Here is a 13,093-nt window from a genome sequence, read left to right on the forward strand (position 1 = left end):
GGTTGTCTTTTGGTTTTGTTGACTGTTTCCTTTGCTGTGCTAAAGCTTTTTATCTCGATGAAGTCCCAATAGTTCATTTTTGCCCTTGCTTCCCTTGCCTTTGGCAATGTTTCTGGGAAGAAGTTGCTGTGGCTGAGGTCGAAGAGGTTGCTGCCTGTGTTCTCCTTTAAGATTTTGATGGACTCCTGTCTCACATTTAGGTCTTTCAACCATTCTGAGTCTATTTTTGTGTGTGGTGTAAGGAAACGGTCCAGTTTCATTCTTCTGCATGTGGCTGTCCAATTTTCCCAACACCATTTGTTGAAGAGACTGTCTTTTTTCCACTGGACACTCTTTCCTGCTTTGCCGAAGATTAGTGGACCATAGAGTTGAGGGTCCATTTCTGGGCTGTCAATTCTGTTCCATTGATCTATGTGTCTGTTTTTGTGCCAGTACGATACTGTCTTGATGATTACAGCTTTGTAATAGAGTTTGAAGCTCTATTATGGTGAAAGATCTTTATTAGCATTCCTAATAGCTAAAACTAGGTCATTGGAGACCCTAAATATCTTATGTCGTCCCAGGTGTTTTTTTCCTCAAGGTAAGGAGTGTAAAGCTAGCTTGTGGTGGCAATACACTGCTTTCTTGAGAACAAAGGTCTCTCAAAGCTAGCATACCTCTTGAGACAGCATTTGTTCTTGTTTTTAAGGGACCTGTCCTAGGCAGTAAGTGGCTTCCATGGGGTGGGCAAGTTTTGTTTTGGGGGATGTTTATTTATCTGCCTGGTGACTCCAAGAAATTATCAGAGGTCCTTGAGTAAAAGGACCCAGAGCTACTGCATGCTAAAGATGGGAAGCAGGCTCAGGAAAGGTAAATTGCCAAGTATGAAGTGCTGAGTCACTACCGTAAAATCAGGCTAAGCCATGGATCTTTATTATGAAGACACATCTGTTATGTACCTCATGCCTCCACTTCTTCAAGATTTTATTTCAGTTTTCAACAATTAAGCTGAACACAGCTTTTAGTATCTGAATATCAGATGTACTAACATAGCCTAAGGAAATCATGTGTTTGATAGAGTCAGTTTCTTGGTTTTGGTCACCATGTTAGCCCAGGGTCACTGAGTGGTGCAGGTGATTTGTAACTCCATATGGTGAGAGTGAATCCTGACTCTGTTTTTAGAAAGGCGTTCATTTTTTTTTTTTAAGATTTTATTTATTTATTTGACAGAGAGACAGCGAGAGAAGGAACACAAGCAGGGGGAGAGGGAGAGGGAGAGGGAGAGGGAGAAACAGGTTCCCCACTGAGCAGGGAGCCTGATGTGGGGCTCGATCCCAGGACCCTGGGATCATGACCTGAGCGGAAGGCAGACGCTTAACGACTGAGCCACCCAGGCGCCTCTAGGGCATTCATTTTTTTAATCTGTTGTTTTGATTCCTTGTGATGGACCTGTTCCTCCTAGAGAAGTAGATCTTTGGAGCAGTTTATTAAGATGTTAACTTTTAGAAGGGTAGTAATTCTTCCTGCTGAGAACTCAGAAATACATCCGGTCACTTTTTCCAGCCTGATTTCAGCCACTTTGGAACTTAAATTTGGGTCCACATAGAAAGAGTACTGGCTGGCTGGATAATCCTTTCAAACTAGTTTGAAAATACACTGATTAATCATGGATTTGAATCTCAATAGCCCCAAAGGGTAGCTGAATGATATCGTGTAAGATTTTAACTTCTCTAATCTGTAGTTCCCTTTTCTGTAAAATGAAGATAAGAATAATACTTTTTCCTTTTATGGTTGTTATATGAACTAAATGAAATAACACGAGGTTCTTAGCTCAGATCCTGGCAAACAATAAGCCCTTGGAAAATATTAGCTATTGTAATGATTGCAAATAATCATGGGGGAAGGAGAATCTATCAATTTCAGTTTATTATAGCTCCAAGAGCTGGTAAAACAACTCTATTTTCTTACTATAATTGTAGATAGTAGGAATGCTTTGGGATAATATATAACCTTAACGTGGAAGACCTCCGTGGATTATTTTGTAATATAATAACATAAAAAATAAGAAAAGGTCAAATTTTAACGTTCTAAGAATGATTCCAACGTTGTTATAGATTACTGATTACCTTTTCTAAGGGTAGAGTATGATAAAAATTTATCAACTGGACACATACATCACTGCCTTTTAGGCACTCATTAGAAACTAGTCATTTTATTATGTCTGGGATGGTCCATTTTTCTCCAGACATCTCAACTTACAGCAGGACTTCTCCCTCCCACATCTGCTACAGTTGAAACTAGTTGCTGCATCAGTTTTGGCGTAAGCAGAATCCCATGCTTTACTCTTGCTATTTTGGACTGTGACTCATGTCTTCTTGTTCCTTAAAATTATTGTCTCAGGGTTAGATTTCTTGCAAACTTTGCTTGTTTGGGCTGAGTGATAGTCTTCTTTTCAGTTCCTGTGAACAATGTTTTGTTCCCCTGATAGTGTAAATTTCCTAGCTATATTTTCTCATCTAGAGAAATTTCAGTGACGATGAAAAGACTGTAGTCTAAGAGAAAGGGCGAGCTCTGTGGTCAGCCGGATCTGGGTTCTGATTCAGATTCCATCTTGTCCAGGCTGTGTGGTGATGGGCAAGTCCCTTCCTCTCTTGAAACCTATTTCTTCACCTGTAAAATGGGAAGATACTACATTACTGCATACATGTAAAGCACCCAGAAAACACCCCAATTTATAGTAAAAGCTCAACATATGTTGTCTCTTGTTATTAAGATTATAATTATGCCCCTGATTATTGTAATCTGGTAAGGTTATTGAGACAATGTTATGCTACAATCATGTGTATGATGTAACTAGCACGTACCTATTTGCACAGTACCTATTTGTAGAATAGGCACTCCACAACTGATAGCTGTTAATATTATCAGTAGTTTGCTCCTTGCTTATAGACTCTTTAAGTGTTATATTAAGTCAGTGTGTGAGGAAGAGGAGGAAGCAGGAAGCCTGGTATGTCAATGTCGCCTCTCTTAGGACTTTGAACAGGGTCTTCTCAGCTCTCTTGCAAGAGCTTGGTAACGATGATGATCATGATGAGGATGGGAATAATGGTAGCTGGCACTCACTGAACACTTACTCTAAGACACACATGGTGCTCAGTGCATTCTCTCATTTGTTCCTCCTAACAAATCTGTGAGGTATTAGCTTGTGTCTCCCCAAAACACACTTTGAGGCAAAGATTCGGGTACAAGGAATTTACCTGGGAGGTAATCTCAGGATCATGGTGAGGAACTGGAAAACGACGCAAGGGAGAGGGAAGGGCAGGAAAGAGTGGGATGAAGAGTGAGTGCTGTTGTGGGCAACTGGGGTCTAGAAGCACAGCTCTCTCAGTGGGTCACTGGATGTTATAGTGAGCAAGGCCACTTGCACATCTATTCCTTCATGCCCAGACCATTGTTCTCTAACTCCTGGGGGCAGAGTACCATATAACGGTCAACGATTTAGGGAGCACACTGTATCCTGCAGGATAGCACCTATCTTCCCAGGGTATTACCTCCAATCTGGTGCTTCAAGCTGTCAATTGCCCTGACGGTGTGGGACTAGTGATCTTAGTTCAAGTGCTCACTGGAGATATCCTTTGCTGTAAAGTGAGTTTGTTGGTCTGAAGCAAGAAAATGTTCCTGACAAAGGTCTTCCTTCTGAGTCCAGGTTAGGGAGAAGCATCACATTCTGTATCCTTATTACCTACTGTCAGAACTCCCAAAGGAGAACTTGGCTTTTGCAAGACTCAAGCAGCTGGCAGGGTATTAGGAAAAATTGCACAGGTGGCCTGTGGTGGGGAGGGGATGTGAATGCAAATGCGAGTCGGATGGGTAGAGGGATGGGCACAGGGGGCTCAGTCAAGAAAGGGGAAGCTTGATGCTGTTGGTAGAGGCTCCCAACATAGAGAGTCCAGAGGAGGAGCATTACTTGTAAAAGGACAAATCCTGATACCCAGGAATCCAATTAAAATAATTCTTACAACCAGCAATATTCTTGAGCTAAAACCAAAGCACCTTCTCCACCCCCTGCCAAAAAAAAGGGGGGAAATTTCAGAATCCATCCTGGAATTTTGTTGCAGAAAGAGATCATCTGGCTCAATTGTTTCATTTTATTTAATAAACGAGAAAAATGGGGTTGGAAAAATGGAGCCACAGTCTATTTCAGGTATTTGGGAAAAAGTTGGGGTGGGAGGACTTTGTGTAGACCTGAGATCATCAGTTTGTGAGGTTTCCTGAGTGGGATGAGGCCCACAGAGCAGAGGACAGGGATTAAGCAAAGGCCAGCACAGAAGGAGGCTGGGTCAATAGGAATAAAGAATGCTTGAGACACCAAATGGCAAATGCAGACTGTTGTCACAGTTGGGTGCTGTGCAGAGGAGCTCATCACACTATTCTTCTTGCTTTGTGCATGGGTGAAACTTTTAATACCAAATAGAAAAGTATGCAGAGCAGGTTTGGTGGGTGAGGTTGAGGTCAAAATATATCTAAGTGAAAATGAGAATGCAGTATAGTAGGTCTGCCCACAAATCTGTCCAGGACATTAGGGAAGCCAGGAGGAGGGCATCTTGTGCATCCTGTGGTCTGGGAGGAGTGAGGCAGCCTTTCCAGGGGCAGTCAGGACAGAGGAAAGTCTTGAATGACAACCTGAGGGAATAGAAGGAGCCCAGATGTGGAGTCAGCAAGACCTACCTTCAAATCTCTGCCCCACGACTGAGCTGGGATGAATTATTTAACCTCTGAGCCTCATCTCTGAAAGAGTTCTAACACCTTTCTTATGTTGTTCAGGTCAGGGGGCTGGTGCAGAGATACCAGCTGTGGCTGATAGTAGAAGGGGTTCCCTCAGCACACATTCCAACTCCTCTATAGTTTGCCTCCATAAAAAGTCAGCAACTACATTCCGCAAGCTTCCTGGCAGCCTGGTTCAACATGTAACCCAGGTGTGGTCAAGCATTTGCACCTTCATAAGAGTAGGAGACAGAAGTGAGCAACATGGCTGCCGCTGGGCTAGGGGAAACAGCCTCCTGCAGCAATCACAAATATGGGGGCATCCAGTTCTTCTGGGGTTGCTGGGGTAGAGCGTCTGGTGTCCAGTTCTTAGTCTCACAGGATCAAATGACATGCAGTGGTGATTCTGCTCTAACAGTCCTGTAGTACAGTGAGCATTGCTCTTGACCTGTGAGCCTTCCATACTGGGCTTTTTGGCCTTCCCAAAGCTCATGTTGCCTCCTAATATCCTATAATAAACCCCTTTCTGCTTAATCAGCACAGAGGATTCTGTTTTCTACCAGTAAGAAGCCAGACAGATGCCATCCTTCTTTCCCTGCACCCCCAAATCCAGGCTGTCACCAACTCCCGTTAATGTAATATTTTTGGTCTGTCCACTTCTCTCCTTCCCCTCTATTGCTTCCCTGGTTCAGAACATTACCTTCTCTTGCCTAGGTCCCATCCACAGGCTTTTCATCCACAGCCTCCCAGGGCTCAGTATCACCTTAGGCTCAGTGACACTCCCATTCCAATTCATTCTCCACACAGACACCAGAGGTATCTTCCTAAGGGTCCAATATGTTCATGACCCATCCAGAGCAAACTCCCCTCCTCACCCACATACTATAGGCCTCAGTCATATGGGGTCACTTTCTATTACCAGAGTGTGGTCCTCTTGTCACCAAGCCTGCGTGCATTTGCTTTTCCTACTTAGAACACTCTCCTCTCCCTCTACCAGAAGAACTTCTATTCGTCTTTCAGGTCTTAGGAAGCATTTCTTGACTTCTCAAGTTCAAGTTATGGGCCTTGTGCTTCCACAGTACCTCCAAAACATATTGTACTTGGTGTTTATTTATCTGGGTTCTTTCCTGGACAAAAAGCCCTATAAGGGTTGAAATCTTGTCTGTTTGGTTAAGTATGCCTCCAAAATCTGGGACACAGCCTGAAACATGTGGGCACTCAATAAAAACCAGTTAGATGGAGAATGGTGTCAAATGCCCCAGAAAGGTCTGAAGTATAAGGATTGACCATCGTCCATGAGTATTGGCGACCTGGGGGTCACTGATGACCTCAGTTGGGGCAGTTTCAGGGGCTGCAGTAGGGCAGCCAAAACCAGCTCCCACAGGAGGAAGGAAGAAGTAGACACTGGAAGGTCACTGGTTTGTCACATCCTGCTTCACTCTGTAGCTGGCAGAGGTGTTCTGATGATGTCAGTGGGCAGGACAGGCAGTAGGAGAAGGAAGGCATCAGACTCGTAAACTGTTCAAATTTTAATTTCTTTTAAAATAACAACAGCAAAAATAACTCTAATTATAGTTAATCTATAATAATGAATCCAGTCTGGATTGTATCCATCTTTATACCAACAGTCATAAAATACAATTTTTCCTATTATTTAATGGAAGAAGGGGGGGCCCTGAAGATAAAAGTGTCCAGGGCCTCTCAGATGGTAATACAGCCCTGAGCAACTTTGCTGACTTTACAATCTAGTCCTGTCTCTGAGATGCATTTGTCATGAACTAGGTCACCCTCTTCTCTCACTCTCTGGTTCTACCCTTGGTGCTGGCTCTCCTACACTTCCTGGGTTGGCCTGGTTGGGGGCAACCATATCTTCTGATATCGAGTGGACTGTGGTTCAGAAAGGGGTGCAGAGAAGGGAAAAGTGACAATGTTTTTCATGATTTTCACAAAGATATTAGGTTTAACATTTGAACATGTCTATTTCTGCTTCTGCCCAGGGTTAATGAAGGCCATGAGTAAAGATACAATTTTCCTGGAACTGTTGAGGGAAGACCCAGCCAAACTCTGCCAACACAGCACAGAGTGTGGAAACAAGAAGTGCTGACTTTGCTAGATGAAGCAATTAGCAACTACCATAAATGACTGGATGGATGAAGCAACCCAGGGAAAATAAAAGAGGACCCTGGGTAATGATGAGTTCAACTCCAAGGACATTACAAGGAGCAAAGAAAGCTTATGAGAAAACATGTTAACTTGTACACTCCTTTCCCAACAAGGTACCCTTTGTTCTAAGTAGAGGTCTAATTTACTTTAGGTAATGCAGAACATCAAACCGGGAAATTTCTCAACTTCACAAGAATCTCAGCATTTTATTTTTTTATTTTAATTTTTTAAATTTTCTTATTTAAATTGAATTTAGTTAACATATATTGTATTATTAGTTTCAAGGGTAGAATTTAGTGATTCATCAGTTGCATGTAACACCCAGTGCTCATTACATCCAGTGCCCTCCTTAATGCCCATCACCCAGTTACCCCCTTCCCCCCACCCACCTCCCCTCCAGCAACTTTCAGTTTGTTTCCTATTGTTAAGAGCCTCCCTCTCAATTTTCATCTTATTTTATTTTTCCTTCCCTTCCCTTCCCCTATGGTCATCTGTTTTGTTTCTTAGATTTCATATATGAATGAAACCATATGGTATTTGTCTTTCTCTGACTTATTTCACTTAGCATAATACCCTCTAGTTCCATCTACCTCATTGCAAATGGCAAGATTTCATTCATTTTGATGGTTGAGTAATATTCCATTGTATATATATACCACACCTTTATGCATTCATCTGTCGATGGACATCTGAGCTCTTTCCATATTTTGGCTATTGTGGACATTGCTGCGATAAACATTGGGGTGCATGTGCCTCTTTGAATCACTATGTTTATATCCTTTAGATAAATACCTAGTAGTGCAGTTGCTGGGTCGTAGGTAGTTTGTGTTGTCTATTTTTACCTTTTTGAGGAAGCTCCATACTGTTTTCCAGAGTGGTTGCACCAGGTTGCATTCCCACCAACAGTATGAGAGGGTTCCCCTTTCTCTGCATCCTCGCCAACACCTGTTGTTTCCTGAATTGTTAATTTTAGCTATTCTGACCAGTGTGAGGTGGTATCTCATTGTGGTTTTGATTTGTGGTAAAGTTTCTCTGAAGCCCTTGCTCGGGATACAGGGTGGGGGTGTTGCAGGCAGAGGCCAAAACAAAGACTTTGTATTCTAAGGCTTTTCCTTTTAGGAACCACCTACAGCCAGCACACAACAAAGGCCCAGTTTGTGAGAGATGGAACTAAAACCATGCATGCAGCCACCCCCACCCCATTCTATGGCTCTAGAGCAAATGTGCTGTCTGCTCAGAGATTCTGCAGGTAGAGTTTATCATATAAAGTCATTAATCCATTCATCCTCTCAAGCTCCTTTGGAGCTCCAGATGCTGGTGATGTAAATATGAATAAAATTCCACCCCTGCTTTGCTGGCACTTATCTTTGTAACCTGACATTCATACATTTACTTGTTCATGTCTCTTTCCCCCCACCCCCTTGTCCCAATAAGATTGTCATCTCTGTGAGAATGGGAATCTTGCTCTTTTTCTCACTGCTCTGAATTTAGTGCCTAGAACAGTGACTGGCATTGCTAAATAAATAATTGTTGCATGACTTTGCTTAATAAGTGAATGAATGAAATCATTTTATAATAATTCTTAATCCTGAACAAACTACTAAAAAGAAAAGTCCATGAGATCCATTCAAAATAGTTTTTAATTACCATTCTCCAAGAATTTGGTTTTGAAAGCATTTATAAAGATGCAGTAAAATTAACATGGAAACACCAACACTTTTCTTTAATAAAAATTCCATATAAATATGGAACAGGGCATTGCTGAGCTCTATATAAACCTCTTAGAAGTTATTCATTTTGAGGAATTTGAGTTTCACTTGAACTAGCAATTGTCTCTAGTAACTTCTAAATATAGCACTCACCAACTCAATAATGCAATTCACCTTTTAGTTGTTTAAAGTAGTAGCTTCCTGATGGCTAATGATGATGAACATTTTTTCATGTGTCTGTTAGCCATTTATATGTCTTCTTTGGAGAAGTGTCCGTTCATGTCTTCTGCCTATTTTTTGACTTGATTATTTGTGTTTTGGGTGTTGAGTTTGAAAAGTTCTTGATAGATCTTGGATATCAGCCCTTTATCTGTAGGGTCATTTGCAAATATCTTCTGCCATTCCGTGGGTTACCTCTTTGTTTTGTTGACTGTTTCCTTTGCTGTGCAGAAGCTTTTATCTTGATGAAGTCCTAAAAGTTTATTTTAGCTTTTTTTCCCTTGCCTTTGGAGACGTGTCTTGAAAGAAGTTGCTGTGGCCAATGTTGAAGAGGTTACTATCTATGTTCTCCTCTAGGATTTTGATGGATTCCTGTCTCACATTGAAGTCTTTCATCCATTTTGAGTTTATCTTTGTGTATGGTATAAGAGAATGGTCGAGTTTCATTCTTCTGTAAATAGTTGTCCAATTTTCCCAGCACCATCATTATTAGCCATCAGGGAAATTCAAATCAAAACCACATTGAGATACTATCTTACACCAGTTAGAATAGCAAAAATTGACAAGGCAAGAAACAACAAATGCTGGAGAGGTCGTGGAGAAAGATTCCTCAAAACATTAAAAATAGAACTACCTTATGACCCAGCAATTGCACTACTGGGTATTTATCCCAAAGATACAGATGTAGTGAAAAGAAGGGCCACATGTGCCCCAATGTTCATAGCAGCAATGTCCACAATAGCCAAACTGTGGAAAGAGCCAAGATGCCCTTCAACAGATGAATGGATAAAGAAGATGTGGTCCATATATGCAATGGAATATTACTCAGCCATCAGAAAGGATGAATACCCAACTTTTGCATCGACATGGATGGAACTGGAAGAGATTATGCTAAGTGAAATAAGTCAAGCAGAGAAAGTCAATTATCATATGGTTTCACTTATTTGTGGAACATAAGGAATAGCATGGAGGACATTAGGAGAAGGAAGGGAAAAATGAAAGGGGGGGAATTAGAGGGGGAGATGAACTATGAGAGACTATGGACTCCGAGAAACAAGCTGAGGGTTTTAGAGGGGAGGGGGTGGGGGGATGGGTTAGCTCGGTGATGGGTATTAAGGAGGGCGTGTATTGCATGGAGCACTGGGTGTTATACGCAAAAAATGAATCATGGAACACTACATCAAAAACTAATGTACTACTGTATGGTGACTAACATAACAGAATAAAAAAAATAAAGCAGTAGTTCTTTTGTGCAAGACTAGATCCCTGCCTAGGAAAGATTAATCTGTTTGCAATAATGTCTGCACATGTTCAAAGCCTGGTTGGCCTGTATTGACATTTAAAAAGAAAAAAAGACTTGAGTTCTGAACCAAATCAAACAACTTTCCAGGAATGAGGCATATGGCTTTGTAAAATAATCTGATAGATGGAGTTCAGCCTTCAGAATAGCAGGTATAGAAAGTTAACATGTGGAATGGTTGCCTCTTGATGCTTGGAATTGCACTATTGAAGAGTCGTTCTTTTGGATCTCAAAAGGCTTCTTAATCTTTAAGTTTTTCCCTATAAATTTAGAGGATGAAGATACTCGAAGCCATTATTTGCTAACTATACCTGGAGGAACCAGACAAAATTATGCCTATGCTACCTAATTTCTAGCCAGAAGCATCTTTAGAATTTTTTATTTAGAAGGATGACCATCTAGCTGGGGATGGGAATGAGATGCAGATGGTGGTGCTTGAAGCTAACTTTGCATAACAGTTTATATAAAATAAACACAACATTCATTGTTCATGTCAAGGAGTGGGGACAAAAGTTACTGATGAAAATTATACAGGAAGAACAACTAAGGCTTCTCTAAGCTCTATTTTGTTGCTATCCCTGGCTCAAGTCCATTGTTGTCCTGTGAGAACTGGGCAAAATATTATACATTAGAGCAGTTGCATTTTCTTTTTTTTTTTCTTCTTTTAAAGATTTTATTTATTTATTTGACAGAGAGAGACAGTGAGAGAGAGAACACAAGCAGGGGGAGTTTGAGAGGGAGAAGCAGGCTTCCCGCTGAGCAGGGAGCCCGATGCGGGGCTCGATACCAGGACCCTGGGATCATGACCTGAGCCGAAGGCAGATGCTTAACGACTGAGCACCCAGGCGCCCCGAGCAGTTGCATTTTCTAAAGAAGCTGAAAAACCACAATTTTTATGGGAAATGTCCCAGTTTTGCTGGTTATGGGTTAGGCCAAGTAGTCAGAAAAGACCTCCTTGGTAAGGTAACATCTGCGTATAGTCTTGAAGAAAGTGAGAACATGAACCACACGATAACAGGGGTAAGAGTCTTCAAAGGAAAAGGATGGAAGTGCTTAACTCGGCAGTTGGAGTATGCTTGCGAGTCAGGGAGTGGCCATTGTGTCTGGAATGGAACAGTTGGGAAAGAATGGAACAGACAAGGGCAGAGTCTCCTCTGCAAGACAGGGAGGTGTTTGGGCAGAACATGTAGTACAGACAGGTCTAGTAATGGCTTTAATGAGACCTTGATGGGAGTAGCACAAGAAGCCACTGGAGGGCTTTGACCACAAGAGTAGCATGAGCTAACTTGGGTTTTAAAGGGATTGCTCTGGCTGATGCTGTGGGGAGAATAGTTTATAAAGGAACAAGAGCAGAAGCAGGGGAAAAATCAGAAGGCATACTGGTTTGGATGAAGTTTAACAGTGACAATGTTACCCAAATAACAGTGCCTTTAAATAGAAGGTGGTTTTCCTCTCACTCCTAAGTCCAGAGGTCTGACTCTAGAGGTAGATGATAGCTGGTCACCAAGTCCTCAGCAACTGAAAAACTTTCCAACTCATTGCTCTAAGGACTCACCTGGGGCAAGATGCAGATAGAAAAGAGTAAACATAAGGGTCTTCTCTGTGGGCTAAGGAGTCATCTGTGTACCAGGAAACAGGATGAGGACAAGATAAAGAGGAAGCTACAAAGGGAATCTTACAACTATCTCTTAAGAAAGGTTCCCAGAAATTCCATAGACATTTCTGCTTACATGCCCTTGGCTACACCAAGTTCTAAGAAAGATTAGAAAATCTACATCTAGAAGACCAGGCACCCAGCTAAATACATATTGGGAGGGAATGAGCAATTCTGACCATAGGATACCATTGCAGTAATCCAGGTGAGAGATGATGGTAATGGAGGTCAGGAGACGTGGTCAAATTCTGGATATAGTTTGAGGTAGAGGTAAGAGGATATGCTGATGCACTGGCTGTAGGGTGTTAGGGAAAGAGAATAGTCAAATGTAATAAAGGTTTTGGCTTAAGCAGCTGAAAAATAGAGCTACTTACTGAGTAGGCTGAAGGATAATCACAAGTTTGATTTTTGGAAAAGTTAGTTTTGACACCCAAGTGGAGATGATAGGAAAGCAGTTGGATGTACAAGCCTGGGGTTAGAGAGAGACGTCTGGCTTAGAAATAGAAATTTGTGATCTGTCTGCATAGATATGGTATTGAAAGCTATGAAACAAAAAAATCATCTAGAGAATGAGTGTAGGTAGGAAAGAGTTAACATAAGATACTGTGCCCAAGGCCTCCAAAATTGAGAGGTTGGGGAGATGAAGAAATGACCAGTAAAGAAGGCATAGAACCAAGAGAGAGGGCTCCCTGGAAGCTAAGAGAGTAAGTATTCCCAAAGGAAAAATACACTCTATCAAATTCTGGTTGAGTAAGGTAAAGATTAATAATTGACCATTGGTTTTGGCAACATGAAGTTCATAGGTGATCTTGATATGAACTGTTTCTAGAAAGCCTGCCTGGAGTGGATTCAAGAGAGAATGAAATTAGATTAAGAAAGAGAGCGAATATAGACAGTTTTTCCCCTGGCACATACCTATGAAAACAAGCAAAAAAATGAGATGATAGTTGAAGGAGGGCGTGGAGTTTTTTGCTTTTTAAAAATGAGCTATATTGCAGCATGTTCTGTATGTTGATGGGAAAGATCCAGTGTGGAGGGAAATTCTGAAGATGCGGGAGAGAAGGGAAAGAGTTGGACTAAGTTCCCTGAGTAGATGAGTGGAGATGGTGCCCAGTGCACAGACGGAGGTTTTGGCTTTAGAAAGGAGCACAGACAATTCATCCAGGAGGGGAGGCAAATTACATGGGAACAGATGCAGGTAGGGAGTAGAGGCGGTGGTGGGAGCTGATGGAAATTCTCCCCTGATGGCTTCTGTTTTCTTGTTGAAATAGAATTCACACTCACCAGCTGAGAGTGAGGAGGAGG

General features: G+C 41.8%; 1 protein-coding gene across 1 annotated transcript in view; it reads right to left on the minus strand.

Annotated features, from left to right (window-relative positions):
• Positions 1-2,175: 2,175 nt before the first annotated feature.
• GPR65 (G protein-coupled receptor 65) overlaps positions 2,176-13,093 on the minus strand; it is a 49,572-nt gene continuing 38,654 nt past the window's right edge. The window contains exon 2 of the transcript XR_014148323.1: positions 2,176-2,649. The gene's annotated coding sequence lies outside the window, so the exon portion shown is untranslated. The remainder of the gene's footprint in view (positions 2,650-13,093) is intronic.

Source organism: Leptonychotes weddellii, chromosome 9 (genome assembly GCF_054177405.1).
Source record: "Leptonychotes weddellii isolate Sample4059 chromosome 9, ASM5417740v2, whole genome shotgun sequence".
Taxonomy (NCBI): domain Eukaryota; kingdom Metazoa; phylum Chordata; class Mammalia; order Carnivora; family Phocidae; genus Leptonychotes; species Leptonychotes weddellii.